Source organism: Oreochromis niloticus, unplaced genomic scaffold (assembly GCF_001858045.2).
Source record: "Oreochromis niloticus isolate F11D_XX unplaced genomic scaffold, O_niloticus_UMD_NMBU tig00000229_pilon, whole genome shotgun sequence".
NCBI classification, from domain to species: domain Eukaryota; kingdom Metazoa; phylum Chordata; class Actinopteri; order Cichliformes; family Cichlidae; genus Oreochromis; species Oreochromis niloticus.
This window is the reverse complement of record NW_020327094.1, coordinates 13,371-27,500: the sequence shown is the minus strand read 5'-3', so window position 1 is coordinate 27,500 and position 14,130 is coordinate 13,371. Positions and strand designations below refer to the sequence as shown.

At 40.9% G+C, this 14,130-nt stretch overlaps 2 long non-coding RNA genes across 2 annotated transcripts; both read left to right on the top strand.

The window, feature by feature from the left end:
• The first annotated feature begins 4,664 nt into the window (after positions 1–4,664).
• On the top strand, positions 4,665–13,335 carry LOC109200923 (uncharacterized). The gene is made up of 3 exons (XR_002060971.2): positions 4,665–4,874; positions 4,989–5,104; positions 12,720–13,335. It is a non-coding gene; the product is annotated as an uncharacterized LOC109200923 (long non-coding RNA).
• Positions 7,640–10,912, top strand: LOC109200921 (uncharacterized). The gene is made up of 5 exons (XR_002060968.2): positions 7,640–8,111; positions 8,840–8,918; positions 9,503–9,660; positions 10,029–10,115; positions 10,497–10,912. It is a non-coding gene; the product is annotated as an uncharacterized LOC109200921 (long non-coding RNA).
• Positions 13,336–14,130: the final 795 nt, after the last annotated feature.

Sequence of the window (14,130 nt, the reverse complement as noted above, 5' to 3'; positions counted from 1 at the left end):
AGCCCGTTTGTATAAAAATGTCTTCAGCTGCTTTTTAAAGGAGTCAGTAGAGTCTAGACAGCGTAAAGACAACGGCAGGGAGTTCCACAGCCTAGGTGCCAGTGCCTGAAAAGCCCGATCCCCACGTGTTTTAAACCTAGTACGTGGGACCACCAGTAGCCTCTGACCTGAAGACCTAAGTGCTCGGGAGTGGTCTGGAGGGTTCAGTCCAAATATTTCACAAAAATAAAGACTGGAGCTGTCATGGTGTGCTGTGTGGGAGGTAGGATAGGACCCAATTGCAGGAGTCACAGACACAGAATGAAAACTAAAAACAGCAGCTTTAATGCTGAACAAACCTTTTACAAAATATACTTCACAAAAACAAACCAAAATCTGAAAATGAAACTAGGAACAAAACTGGACTCAAGAACCAGAAACTAAGAAACACGGAGGAAAAACACACAGCAAAATGAGGGTACAACACGACGAAGAGCAAGGAAAACACAGGGCTTAAATACACTGAGGGATAACAAGGGAATGAGACACAGGAGGAGAGGACAGCTGGGAGTAATCAAACATGACAACACCAAGGGGAAGCAAAACTAGCAACACTGACATGAGACAAGGGACCATCAAAGTAAAACAGGAAGTATAAGACAGAGACGCAGACTTGACACTGAACAAAGACAACACAGTGGCACAGTGACAGGAGTGACAAAAGACACGAGTGACTGGGGAGGCAGAAGGAACATGGAGACAAGAGTAACCAGACATGGGACATGGGGAAGGCAAAGTAACAGAAACCTAAATCCAAGGTACCAAGAATATAACACACACAGAAAACAAGAGAACCAAAACCATGAATCAACAATAATCAAATAATATAATCACAAAGAATGAAACACAAATACTGGGTCACAGACCTAGTACTGTGGCAGGAGCAAATAATGCTTTGATTTTATTGCCTGGGCATTTGAACAGATGTCTGCCAGTGGTGCGTGTCCTGCTAGGAGTGTCAACAGGGACACAAGGAAAAGTTGCAGGACACCGGCCCTCAAGAACTGGAGTTTGAGATCCCTGATATTAAAAAAATGTGCTTTCTCCTTCTCTCTCGTGTTGGACTGAGCCCAGACTGAACACCACAGTGACCCACCATCTCATTTTGCCCTAAAAAGTGGTATTAAACAGTTGAACATGCAGTTTTTGACATAACATCACAGAAGACGTAGTGCCTTCCTATGAATTACAGTTGCAGAATATTGCCACAAGGTGGTGCTGTCCTCCTTTTTGTTGTGTTAGGCTGGAGCACATATGGGTGTACTACTAACAGAGATTAATAGATAAACAAGCTATGCCACTACTTTTTTTTTGCAGGTGGGGGTTGCATTGAACATTCAGCAAACAGTCACAGAACATTCCCTGAATGTCACCTAGCACTCTCCTAGCAAACATACCCATAACACTGGCATTTTATTTTCCAAGAAAACATTTTAATCAAATTCTTGCAATGAAAACTACATCCAGATGAACAGAATCAACCTTTTGGGATTTTAATTAAATGTTCAACAATATTTGAAAAATCTTTTTCAGATAATGTTCCTGTGAGATATAACATTTTGACTCCTTTGTGACATTTGAGTAGAACTGACAGAATCTGCAGAAAGGGCAGATAGTTGTAGACTGATGGCTCAACACTGAACACAAGGTTCAAATAATGTGAAAATTTACCTAATAAATATTAAAAATATTAAAAATATACAAGAACAGTATTTTAGTTAACTTCCCATGGCCCTACAACGGTCTAAACAATAACAACATCGGGATGTTAGAGCCACCAGTTTCACTAAACTGGACCTCCACCACTTGGTCAGAATCCTAAAAGGTGACGAATGGAAGACTGCCTTCAACACTCACCTAGGTCACTTCGAGTATCTTGTCGTGCCATTTGGTTTGACCAATGCACCTGCTGTTTTCCAAGCTCTGGTGAATGATGTTCTGAGGGACTTTAACCATTTCGTTTTTGTCTATCTGGATGACATTCTCATCTTTTCCAAGACTCACTCCGACCATGTGAACCACATCCGTCTCGTCTTACAGCGCTTTCTGGAAAACTGCCTATTTGTCAAAGGTGAGAAGTGTGATTTCCACATGCAAACAGTTTCTTTCCTGGGCTTCATTGTGGAGCAGGGGCAGCTCCGGGCAGACCCAACCAAGATTAGGGCCGTGGTGGAGTGGCCTGAGCCCCAGACTCGGAAAGATTTACAAAGGTTTCTCAGGTTTCCCATTTTTATAAATGGTTTATTAGGGACTTCAGCAAGGTCATTGGGCCCCTAACTCAACTCACCTTACCTAAAGTTGTTTTTCAGTGGTCACCCTCCGCCCAACACACTTTTGATCAACTCAAGCAGCTTTTCTCCTCCACCATCCTGGTCCAGCAAGACCTCAGCAAACCATTTGTGGTGGAAGTGGACGCCTCTGATTCTGGCGTGGAGGCTGTCCTCTCAGAATGCACCAAAGGTAAATTGCATCCATGTGCTTTTATCTCTCAACATCTCTCTTCGTCAGAGCAAAACTATGACGTGGGCGATCATGTCAAGTTGGCTCTAGAAGAGTGGAGGCATTGGTTGGAGGGAAATTAGCACCCCATGCTCATCTGGATGGATCATGCGAACCTGACTTGCCCACAAGCTGCCAAGCGCCCAAATGCCCATCAAGTCAGGTGGGCCCTGTTTCACCAGATTCAACTTAACTATCACCTACAGACCCGGATCTTGGAACACAAAGCCAGACGCTCTTTCACACCAGTTCCCACCACATCATGAGGCTTCAGAAAAGGAGAAGCCCAATGTGGTGTGATAGAGACACAGCGGGTCCAGAGAGTGTTGTTTTGAGCCATTTTATTTACGGCGACTGTAGCTCACAAGCTGCCAGCCGCACATGCAACACACCACAATACCCAACAACCCCTGCTTCCCCGTGTTTTTAACACGGCGGACGTGATTGCTGAAGCTGTGCAGGTACGTCCGCACGGCACCGCTGACCACGCCTCACCACACACCCCCATCGCCAGATTGAGGCCAGGGAGCCATCTGGCCAAACCTACTCTCCCCAACCGGCTTCCGACCTCAGCAACAGGGCCGTGTCCCTTCCGGAGGCCGCCCACAGTCACCTGGCGAGCCAGCACGACCCTGCAGGCATGGTTGTGAGCCCCTGCTCACGGGCGGATGGGCCGGCATCCGTTGCTCCGGAGCATCTTGCGCCTCAATCTCGGACCTAGATCGAGCAGGCTCCCCTGGCACGGGGACCTCCATCTCCCCACACGGTTCCTCCACCGCTCCTGGCTGGAGCAGCTCCTCCACCGCTCCCGGCTGGAGTGGATCCTCGTGCAACTCCTCCATTTCCGGCTGGAGTGGCTCCTCCGCCTCCAGCGGGCACGGACCCTCTCACACCTCGTCCACCACTAGCTGGAACGGCTCCTCCACCGCTCCTGACTGGAGCAGCCCTTCGCACAGCTGCCCCTCTAGCCCCGGCCGGCACAGACCCTTGCGCGCCTTGTCCGCCGCCTCCGGTTGGAGAGGCTCCTCCACCGCTCCCAGCAGGAGCAGCCTTTCACCCAGCTGTTCCCCCTCTTTCGGCAGGCGCGGACCCCCGTGCGCCTCATCTACCACCTCGGGCTGCCGAGGTACCCCACACGGCTCCTCCACCGCTTCCCCACCACCAGGTTCCACCGGTGTGGTTGGCGGCAGCGGTGTCAACCAAGCCTGGAGCTGAATTGCCCGCTCCGCATTTTGCCCCAGGTGGCGCTCAGCCTAGTCCTGTCCCGCAGCTCTTTCCGCTGGCGGCGCCACTGCCACCTGCTCCCGCTGGGTGGCCGCCATTTTAGCCAGCATCTGGGGCAGCTCCTCCCTTCCCTGGCTCCTGTAAGGACCCACCGTGCCGCCTCCTGGGTTTCGGCACCACTGTGGTGTGATACACACATGGCGAGTCCAGAGAGTGTTGTTTTGAGCCATTTTATTTACTGCAGTTGCAGCTCACAATCTGCCAGCCACACATGCAACACACCACAATACCCAACAACCCCTGCTTCCTCGTGTTTTTAGTCATCCACTGGGCGCACACAGACAGATTCATCTGTCACCCGGGAAACGTCTATTTTCAAAACATCTATTTTGGTGGCCATCTCTAGTAAAAGATGCCGTCCCGCTGGCCTTCTTCTACCTCTTCCTACGCCCAAGAGGCCAAGGTCTCACAGCTTTGGATTTCGTTACTGGCTTACCTCCATCAGGTAACACCACTATTCTAACCATCATTGTTTTTCTAAAACAACCACTTTGTTGCCTTACCCAAGTTGCCCACCACTCTCGAGACTGCTACACTGTTAAGAGACCTTGTTTTTCGATTACACAGCATTCCTCAAGATATTATGTCAGATCAGGGTCCCAGTTAACATCTCGTGTGTGTGGAAGCAATTCTGTACGGAAATAGTGAGCCAAGTCAATTTGTCTTCTGGGTTCCATCTGCAGACCAACAGCCAAGCAGAGAGGGCCAACCAGGAGCTGTAGGCGGTTCTTTGGTGTGTGGCCTCATCAAACGTCCACATGGGTTTCCCAGTTGGCATGGGTGGAGTACACCCGCAATTTAATGACATCTGCAGCCACTGGAGTCTCTCCATTTGAGGCTTTCCTAGGGGAACCTACCCCTGCACTGTCCATCACTGAAGGGATACTAGCAGTATCTTTCATGCTGCATAACATGCACCACTGTCACAGTTTTTGTAGAACCACACGGGGCACTCTATTCAGGTCAGCTGAACAGAATAAACATCTAGCAAATCGTCAGCGTGTTCCAGCTGACACCTATCAAGTTGGCCAGAAAGTCTGGCTCTAATACAAGTACGTACCTCTACGAATTGAATCAAAGAAACTAGCCCCTCGGTTCATTGGGCCGTCTGAGGTACGGTTTGTCATTAAAACATGAAGATTCACAATGTTTTTCATGTGTCATAGGTGAAGCCATTCCGGAGGAGCTCCTTGTTTCTGTTCACATTTCTGTTCACAGGAATAACTGAGGTCAGGATGTTGATGCCAAGGCGTGAAAAGCTGTTCACAGAGCTACACAGAGGGTAAGAACATTTCATGTGCTGATAAAGAGTCAAATCAGAAAAACAAAACTGATTTTTACAGGTTAAAACAGGTATGCAAAGATAAAACAATACTATCTGCACATAAATTAAGACAAAACTATAGTACACATTCAGTCCTTTAACATCAGTGTATTTGATATATTTGATATTTAGTTAAAAAAAAGAAGAAACAAACAAGCAAAGGGGGGTGTGTAACACTTCAACGTGTGGTTTCTTCCGTGAACTTTGTTGCTGTTTCCTGTTTGGTTAATGCAGCTATGGTTTCCACAGCTATCTGACTTACCATAATTTAAAGGAGGAGGGGAATGTTTACAGTAAGACTAAAAATACTATACACAAGAACTATGGCTGACTGTTTGAACTGTGACAAATGAAAAAACTTTCAAAATGTGAAGACAATCTACAAGACTACATACAGCAACCAGAAATAAAGTTTTTGTTGTTTTTGTGTAACAAAAGCAAAGTTGGCAAAAGTATAGACATTATGTACTTAAGTAAAAGTACAAATACTGCTGTTAAATACTCCAGTGAAAGTTGAAGTAATGATTCAATTTCTTTACTCAAGGAAAATTACAAGCTCTAAAATGTACTCAAAGTAAAAATTAGCTCTTTGGAGGACATTTCTATTTTTGTCCAAAAATAAAAACATAATATCAGTAGAAAGGAATGCAAACTTTAGTCCAACCTTCATTTATTCTAATTATACTCAGCTTGAATCTAAAGGAAAAGAAGGAAAATAAAGACTATATTTATTTTCTATTGCCTACATTGTAGATGGTGTTTTTGCCTCTAAACAGGAAAATGTGTACAGTCTCAGCAAGTGGGGGAACCCTAGAATTAGTTGTAATGGCTCGGTGTGGGTAAAAGAATCACAAATAACAATTTCTAGTAAGAGCTCCAGTAGGTTTCCTTGGTGTACAGGCTGTGATCAGCTGCTGCTTTGTGGATGTACACAACAGAATTCGACAAATTGTAACCGGATGCGTCATGAGTTGTCCTGGCTGATTTCAATCCTCTACACTGACAGTACGCTGTTTATGCTGTCTTATTTTCTAGGCTGTATAAAGTTGGTAGGAAGATGAAATTCAGTCAATAAATCTCAGCATCAACAGCAAAAATTCATGTTAGGTTACATCAAGCGTAGTAGAGATTAACTCTGAAAATGAAACCATAGCCACTGTACAACTCGCACACTGTTCGTTACTTTAAATCCGTCACAGTACAGCAAACTAACCTGTGTATCCTGCACTAACCTGCAGAGGATTTTCATGAGACCTTTAAATAACAGTTAGTCTACCTCAGTCTGATTTGCAGCATGTTTCATAATCTGAAAAAACATAATGTCACATGTAGAGACCCAATATCCAATTTCAACACATGAGGACTTACAAGCTTTAAATCTGCACTTTATCAAACCCCGCTGAGCAATCCTTACCTTTAAATCAAACCTCTCTTCTTCCTCTCCTGTCCTGTCTTTCTTATCTTTCTTGATATCTGAGTGAAATTGGCTCTTTATTTTCTCATTGTGAAATACAGCAACTCGACCTTTAGTTAGCAACACACTGCGTGACAAACATTTTGTGTGTTGGGCTGATAGAAATATTCCATTTGAAATTACCTGCCACTTAAAAAAATTAAAATAAAATAAATAAATAAAAATTGTTTTTTGTTTTTTTTGTTGTTGTTTTTTTGTTTGGGTTTTTTTTTCCACAGCCAATGAAGCTGCCCTAATTATTCTGTCTCTGAGTCCTGTGTTTGGGGTCTTACCACACAGCTCACCCTGACAGCTAACACCTCAAACTATCAAGCTTCCATCCAAAAACTGTTTAATTAAAAACATGTAATAAAATAACAAGAAAAAAAACAACTGCAGAAAATGAATGGATATTGCTTTGAGCTGTAGATGTGCAGTTTGAGAAATTATAATAAACAACGTGGTACTTTTTTAGCTTTGAGTCTCTTGAAATTAATTCTGTAGTATGTTGAAAATGATAAAAAATATAAATCTATAAAATGTTTTTAAGACACAAATGCACAATAATAAAAACCCTATAAATAGATAAACCGCACAGATGAGCAAGTTATTTAAGCAAATCAAGATCTGAAATTAATATTAATTAATATTAATATTATTTTATTGTCATTTATTATGTTATTTTATTTGTAAGCTAAGTTAAAAATCATAATTAAACAGTGACTCAAACATTCTTATTCATGAATCTCACGCAACACACCCGCAGCCGTCAGTGGAAGAAGAATGCCTGGCTAGCGTCTTATTTTTAACATTAACTTTATTAAATTTTAATATTAGCATATATACAAATTATATTCAATTAAAAAATCAAATATTTAAAAGCTTCATTTACCTATACAGTTTTATTATAAAAACTTTAGAACTGGTAGCAATACGCATTCAGGGCAATAGCCAATGATTTTAGGATTAAAAAAGTTACTTTGTTCTCTGGTTATATGCACATATTCTTAACCTGCATGCTACCAAAGCCTGCTCATACACTGTAAAAACGATAACTAGTAATTGTTGATTTGAGTAAAGTTTTCAAATTAAACTGACTTAGAAATAAAACTTTCCATTTACAACCTAAAATAGCTTGTCTGCCCAACAAATTTCTTCCATTGTTGTCCTAACTAAGATTTTCTAGCGAGCATAACAAAGATTATCAACTTTTGAGTAGATTTTTTGAGTCGAGTTGGGAACCGGTGGGAAACCCCGTAGGTGACTGGCACACGTCGTGGTCTGAATAAGTTTGAACTAGACCAAACGAGTCTGAGCAGACTGTGTGATAGTGGTTTGTCGATGTGTTCTGAACTGAAAACCTGCTAAGAAACTTTGAACAAACGTGGCCAAAGTTGGATGAAAATTAAAATTTTTCGACCATTACGGATTTTACCTGGTCTGAAGTTGGAGTGTATTATTTGACCATTTTTTTGGACAGGTGCGGGAGCTGCCGGCCATTTGCCCTAGCAGGTAAGCTAACGACATCTGTTATTAGGATTTTCTACAAGCGCTAGGCTGCATCCTCCTGAGGACCCAGGAGGGTGGAACGAGTAAAGCACTGAAAAAAAGCCAAACAATAACATGTTTAAGTCATCTAAGGGACTTATATATCATGTTTAAGCTAGCGAAGGACCGCGCGGGGGGTTGAAAATGATATGCCAGGAGTTCGCTGTTCTCGCTGCTCTAGCAAGCCTTGAATCCCTAGCTAGCTATCGAAGCTGGTGGTAACAGACGTCTCCGAAAACGTAGAAGCATTTTTGCAAAAATGTGTTGTCTTAATAAACTGAGCAGATATATGAAATTTACACAGCTACATTCTCGCCTGAAAATACCTTAAAAGTTTACTTTGTGACCCAGAAAGAGTAATAAGAGTAATATTAAAACTAAGTGGCTGCCGCCATTGTTTGAAACTAGAATCGGCTGGGCCGCGCTATGAATTCTGGCATAGGGTGGGCCACGAAGGATACACCTGACCCATCCTTCAAAGCTGTGGAAAGTATTGTATTGTATTGTTTTGAGAGCCTTTTTGTTGGTGGAGTATTGATTTTATGTACAATTCCACGGGTAGACGCGATCTGTACGGTCCGACTTTGCACATGCGCAGTAAGGATCGGGGAGTCCGATCCGTAACTTTTTTTTCTCGGTTTTTTTTCTACATTATATTGAAATGTTTCATTATTGCAAACATTTTCTCTCAGGCGGAGAGAGGTCGTGGAGTGTCAGCCTATGGTATCTGAGGTCCAGGAGAGATGACCTGCGCTGTTTTCCTCTGAGGAGGTAAGACTGTCCTAATTTATTTATAATTTAATTATTATTCAAATTGGGCATGATTTATACTTATATTGAAGCAGTACGGTATTTGCTGGGGTAATGCATTGGCCAACTTTATTATCTTGTGCTACCACTCCAGTCAAGGCCCTTGCCAGTGTTATATTGAAATCCTTACCCTGAACATTTCTGCCAGTACAAGAGTCCCCATGCTAAATCGAAATTGTGAAACAGAAAGGCAATCTCATAATTTTGACTTAGCATGTATTTTTTTTCTTTTTGTGCTAGAAATAGGACTTCTATAGTCTGAGATTGTTAGGGAAAGAATACTAAGGCAGGTCACAGAATCTGATTGGTCACAGATTTTGGTGCAACTTAGAACATAATATGTATTTTCATATTGATACTGGGTTTTGTGGGGGGTGTTTCTATTCCTGTGCAAAAGACGTATTCATGAGAGATTTTTGAAGTAGGTAGGTTTTGCTGTTGATGACACAGTCAGGCATATAACATGGTGCAGACTGTCCAAGACAGCTACCCAGGAATTTTCTGTGCTGAATAAATGACAATATTTTGGTGAATGTATTGTTTAGATATCTGAAAATTTCATCGGATCACAAGCAAAGACCTCCTGGGGACCTTCAATGCATCCCTTGACAAAGTTGTGCCTGGCCTGCTGAAACTGTACTGGTCTAAGAAGGGAGTTCTTGGTGAGGAGATGGAAGACTTCCTGGATAAACTTGATGAACAGGTGAGTGAAGTGCTCCTTTATCTGACATTTTTAGAAGAGAGTATACTTTTCTCTTAACAGAAACTGAAAAAGATGTTGGCTTCAAACAAAACACATCAGTGGATATGTCAGTAAAAATGAATGTCATGAGTCATTGCTTTGTTCTTATTTGGCAGTATTTTATTTAATTTGTAAAACGAAAGTAAAATTGTTAACATGGTGTTGTTGTTGTTTTTTTTTTGGGGGGGGGGGGGGGTACGTTTTGCGTGTTGCTGGGTCTGACCTGTGCTTTACTTTCATTACTATGACAGTTCTGATTTTGCATTGTGTATAGTACACCATGTTACTTCACTAATTGAAATTCTTGTTTTCCACTGAATACTCTTTAGACATCCAACACTGTGTCCAACGGGCACTGAGAGGCCTGCCCATTTTCCTCAAGAGAAGATGCAACAGAGGTTTTCCTGAAGTGCTTAGTAAGTACAAAAAAGTAATGCAAGTAAAACTAATTGCTATGAGATGTTTTTAAAGGATGAGTTTATCCAAAATGGAAATGTACACTTTCTCAGTGCAGTCCAGATAATTTTATAGTGGGGATTGCAGTTGTCATAACTCTCACTCCTTTTTTTCTGCTGAGCAGCAGCTGGGCATTGTTAGTGGTTGTTCCATAGCAGAAAATATTTTTGTGCAAAACTCACAAGGTGGCATTAATTAAAAGAAAATAAGCTTTTTCTTCTTAAAACCTCCATGGGTCAAACGACCAGCATGGTATAGAGGTTAAAGTTAAAATCTTTAGAAATTTGTTTTGTCTTTAGTTTTTCTTAGCTTTCAATAATTCATATTTTACTTTTCTTCAGGACACTGACATTTTGGAACCAGTGTTGAACGGTGCATCAGTTGCCATCCTCACCATCCTACAAGATGACGATGCTGATACGTCTGTGCGAGAACATGCAGTTGTGTTGGAAGGGGATATTGTGCTACATAACATTCCAGATCTCTCTACTGCCCTGGCACACCTCTTTGGCCTTCTGTATGCCCTCAACATTGATTATCCAAAGCAGATGAGTTTTACCTTTGAAGCAATTCAGGCCATCTTATTTTGGCCTGGTCGGACAATATGAAGGTGAAGTGGATAAATCATTATTCGAAATGTAAATTTTAGTCAGATGAATCTGTATTGTTGAGAATATATGGTGAAAATTTGTCTTGTAGTATTTTAAAAGATTTGTTATAGTGTTAGTTTCCTCTTCATTGATGGTAACATTTCTAATACCTTTTAACTTCCATAGTTCATCATAGTAAGCCTGTGTAAAATGTCAATGTCTGGGTGCATAGGCAATCGTTTGTAGCACTACCCTATTTAATGTGCAATAGTTATGTTCAGCTTTTACAAGACGGTCAGGGTGTGTGTGCATGAATTATTAAGTTGCTGGACACTTTTCTTTTTTGGTTCTGGACTCTAGAATTTTAACGTCTCTGCTGGGGTGCTCAAAGCACCCAAAAGAAACTGGCAACACGTTTTTGTTTGTTATTTCTTTTCTTTCTTTCTTTTTGTTTTTTTTAACAGAAATTCACCCTACTACCCATGACATTCTGAAATGTACTGAAAAGACTGTTGAACAAAATAAATAAGCTTTTAGATAACATTGAATTGTGCTTTGTTTTATTCTATATCTATCTATTAAGTGTTTTTTCAAGTATAATAAAAACATACATTTTCCTTTGTTTATATAGGTAAATTTTCAACTCACTGGAGTAAGAATTGTATGATTACTCAACAAGAATATCTGTGTTTGGTGAAGGCAAAAATACATGGCATTGAAACCAGAATTTCTTCGTTAGACTTCCAGGATTATCCTAATTAGGTGAACAAGAAGATCCAAGTTGGCAGAACTTGTAAATCTTAGTTGAGTCAACAACAGTTGGCAAAAGTTGAGAAAACTCAAAAATCTCTTGCATCATGTTGCCTTGAAATTTTACGTTTTCTCAACATTTTCTTTTTTACAGTGTATGTGAAAAAATCAAGACTACAGGTGTACTGAAACAAGAGGTTCTGGTAACAAAAATCTTCTCATTGGCTTTAGACTCTGGAAAATCTCATTCAGATACAGATGAACAGGTGATGGAGAAACAGGTTTACCTTTTAGGTGAATGAGTTGAAGGGAAGTTATGAACTGTTTCTGAGAGACAAATAACACCAGGATTCTTTTCTAAGTAGCTGACAGCTGGTAACTGTGCAGGGGCGAGTCTAGGAAAGCTTTGCCAGGGGGGCAGGTAGGGCATTAACAGGGAAAGGGGGGCTCAAAGAAATACTTTTCTTTCTTATTCTCATTTAAAATGTCTCGTTTTTAATAAATAATTTCCTGAATCTTACAACCAAAGTTTTCATCTGATGTAAAATGTATAGAAATCATACATATACCAATAAGACAGTGTACATCACTGTCACAGCAGCGTTTGTTTTCATTCAAAGGCCGATTTTTTGTCCCAGTCCAGCCCTCATGCCGACCCAGTACTGGTAATTTTTCTTATGCAGATGAGGAATTATTTCTGTACCATTATTTAATTCCAGAGGTTTTTAAGTTTGTTTGTTTTTTTTGCACTTGTTGACTTGTAAAAGCCTATATGACATATTTTATTTCATAATTCATTAACCGCACAGAGAAGGCATCGTTTAAATATGTTAAATATGTTTCTTTAAGCAAGTTCTTCATGACTGAGCTAAGTGTCCTCTTTTTTGGAAATCAAAATATGGTCACCCTAATTCACACTCATTCAGAAAATAACAAAAAAACAAACATCTGGAAGTAAAAAAAGTGCTGATGACTTGAATATGTCAAACTATACTGTTCCAGATTAACAGATTAGAAGATTAGCAGCAAAGATTATCACCTTTAGAAGCAATAACTTCTCATTATTATTAGTCGTATTAGTATATTAGCAGTAGTAGAAGCAGTAGTCTGACGATCAATCTCACTCTGCTCACTAATCTCTCACCACAGTACCACAAGCTGAAGTGTGGAGTTTGACTGGGCCATTGCAACATGTTGATTATTTTCCTTTTCCTTGTTTTGCAGATTTGCTGCTGTGCCTGGGATCATTGTTCTCTCTGCGTTACATTTGACTCTTGAATACTTTAGTATACAGAGAAGTTCATGGTTTAAGGTGCCCAGGTCTTATGGCTGGAAAACAACTTCAAATCACTAACCATCCACTACTGGAATGACAGTTGGTATGAGGTCTTTGTGCTGATATGCTGTGTTGGTTTTTCACAAAGCTGGGCACTGTGTATTATGGTCAAATATCTGCCTTATCCAGAGAAATGCATGAGTTCTCCACCACTGACAGCCACTTATAAGTCTGCACCACACAGCTGTCTACCATACAAGGGGAGGAGAAGTGTTGCACACTTAAATAAAACCTTTGTGGCTTAATGTGTCAGCCTTTGGTGTACAATCTGCAAATATACAGACACAGTCCATCGTCACAGTGGACTGAAATATTTCAAACTCAACAAATACATCTTACAGTAGAATAAATGAAATCAAGATTAAAAGATGATTACAAACATAATGAGGATTACCATACATAATACTGTATTACACGTTTTGTAACCAGTCTCTTAACTCTTGCTAGGCCCACTACATTACAATGAGTGGCCCACTGTGTTTAGCCCTTGTAGACTGCTCATTTCAGGGCATACTCCCTCTTGTGGTAGAACGGAGGAATAACCATTCATCCAGTACTACATTTCACTGGAGACTGGGGCACACATTATTTTGTGACAATTAAAGAAAATAATATTTTAACAATCTGAACACTGTAATGAAATAAAGGGGATGACTTATTTACATACATGAAACACTCCTTGCCCTTATAGATGGACCTGACCATTTCACACCAAACTTGCCATTGCACACTCCGGACTCATCTTTACAAACGACTTTATTTTGGTTGCATGTATCATGCAACAGTGCAGTTTCCTACACAGTTACCGTTACCCAATCTACATTTATAATAACACTAAAAAATGACAAAATGAGAACAGCAGACATTTCAATAAAGCTCATTTTAAGGAATTTAACATGATTTATTGAAGTTTGAGCAATGAACTATTCAGATGGAGCTGCATAGCAGAGTAGAGTCTAACAGTGGCAGGAAGTAGGCAAGGGCCCTTTGGAGTCTAGATGCTGGTGGTGGCAGAGATGAAGCAGGTTAATACTTGGATGAGGAACTCATTTTGGCCAGGATAACTTGGAGATGAGATGAAGGCAGGCTTACGGTGGGTAATAAAATGAGTGGATCAGAGTGAAGATGACAGAAGTTACAACATGGGAAAGTAAAACTGATGTAAATTCAATTCAATTCAATTCAATTTTATTTATATAGCGCCAAATCACAACAAAAGTCACCTCAAGGCGCTTTATATTGTACAATAGATCGCACAATAATAAATACAGAGAAAACCCCAACAATCATATCATATGA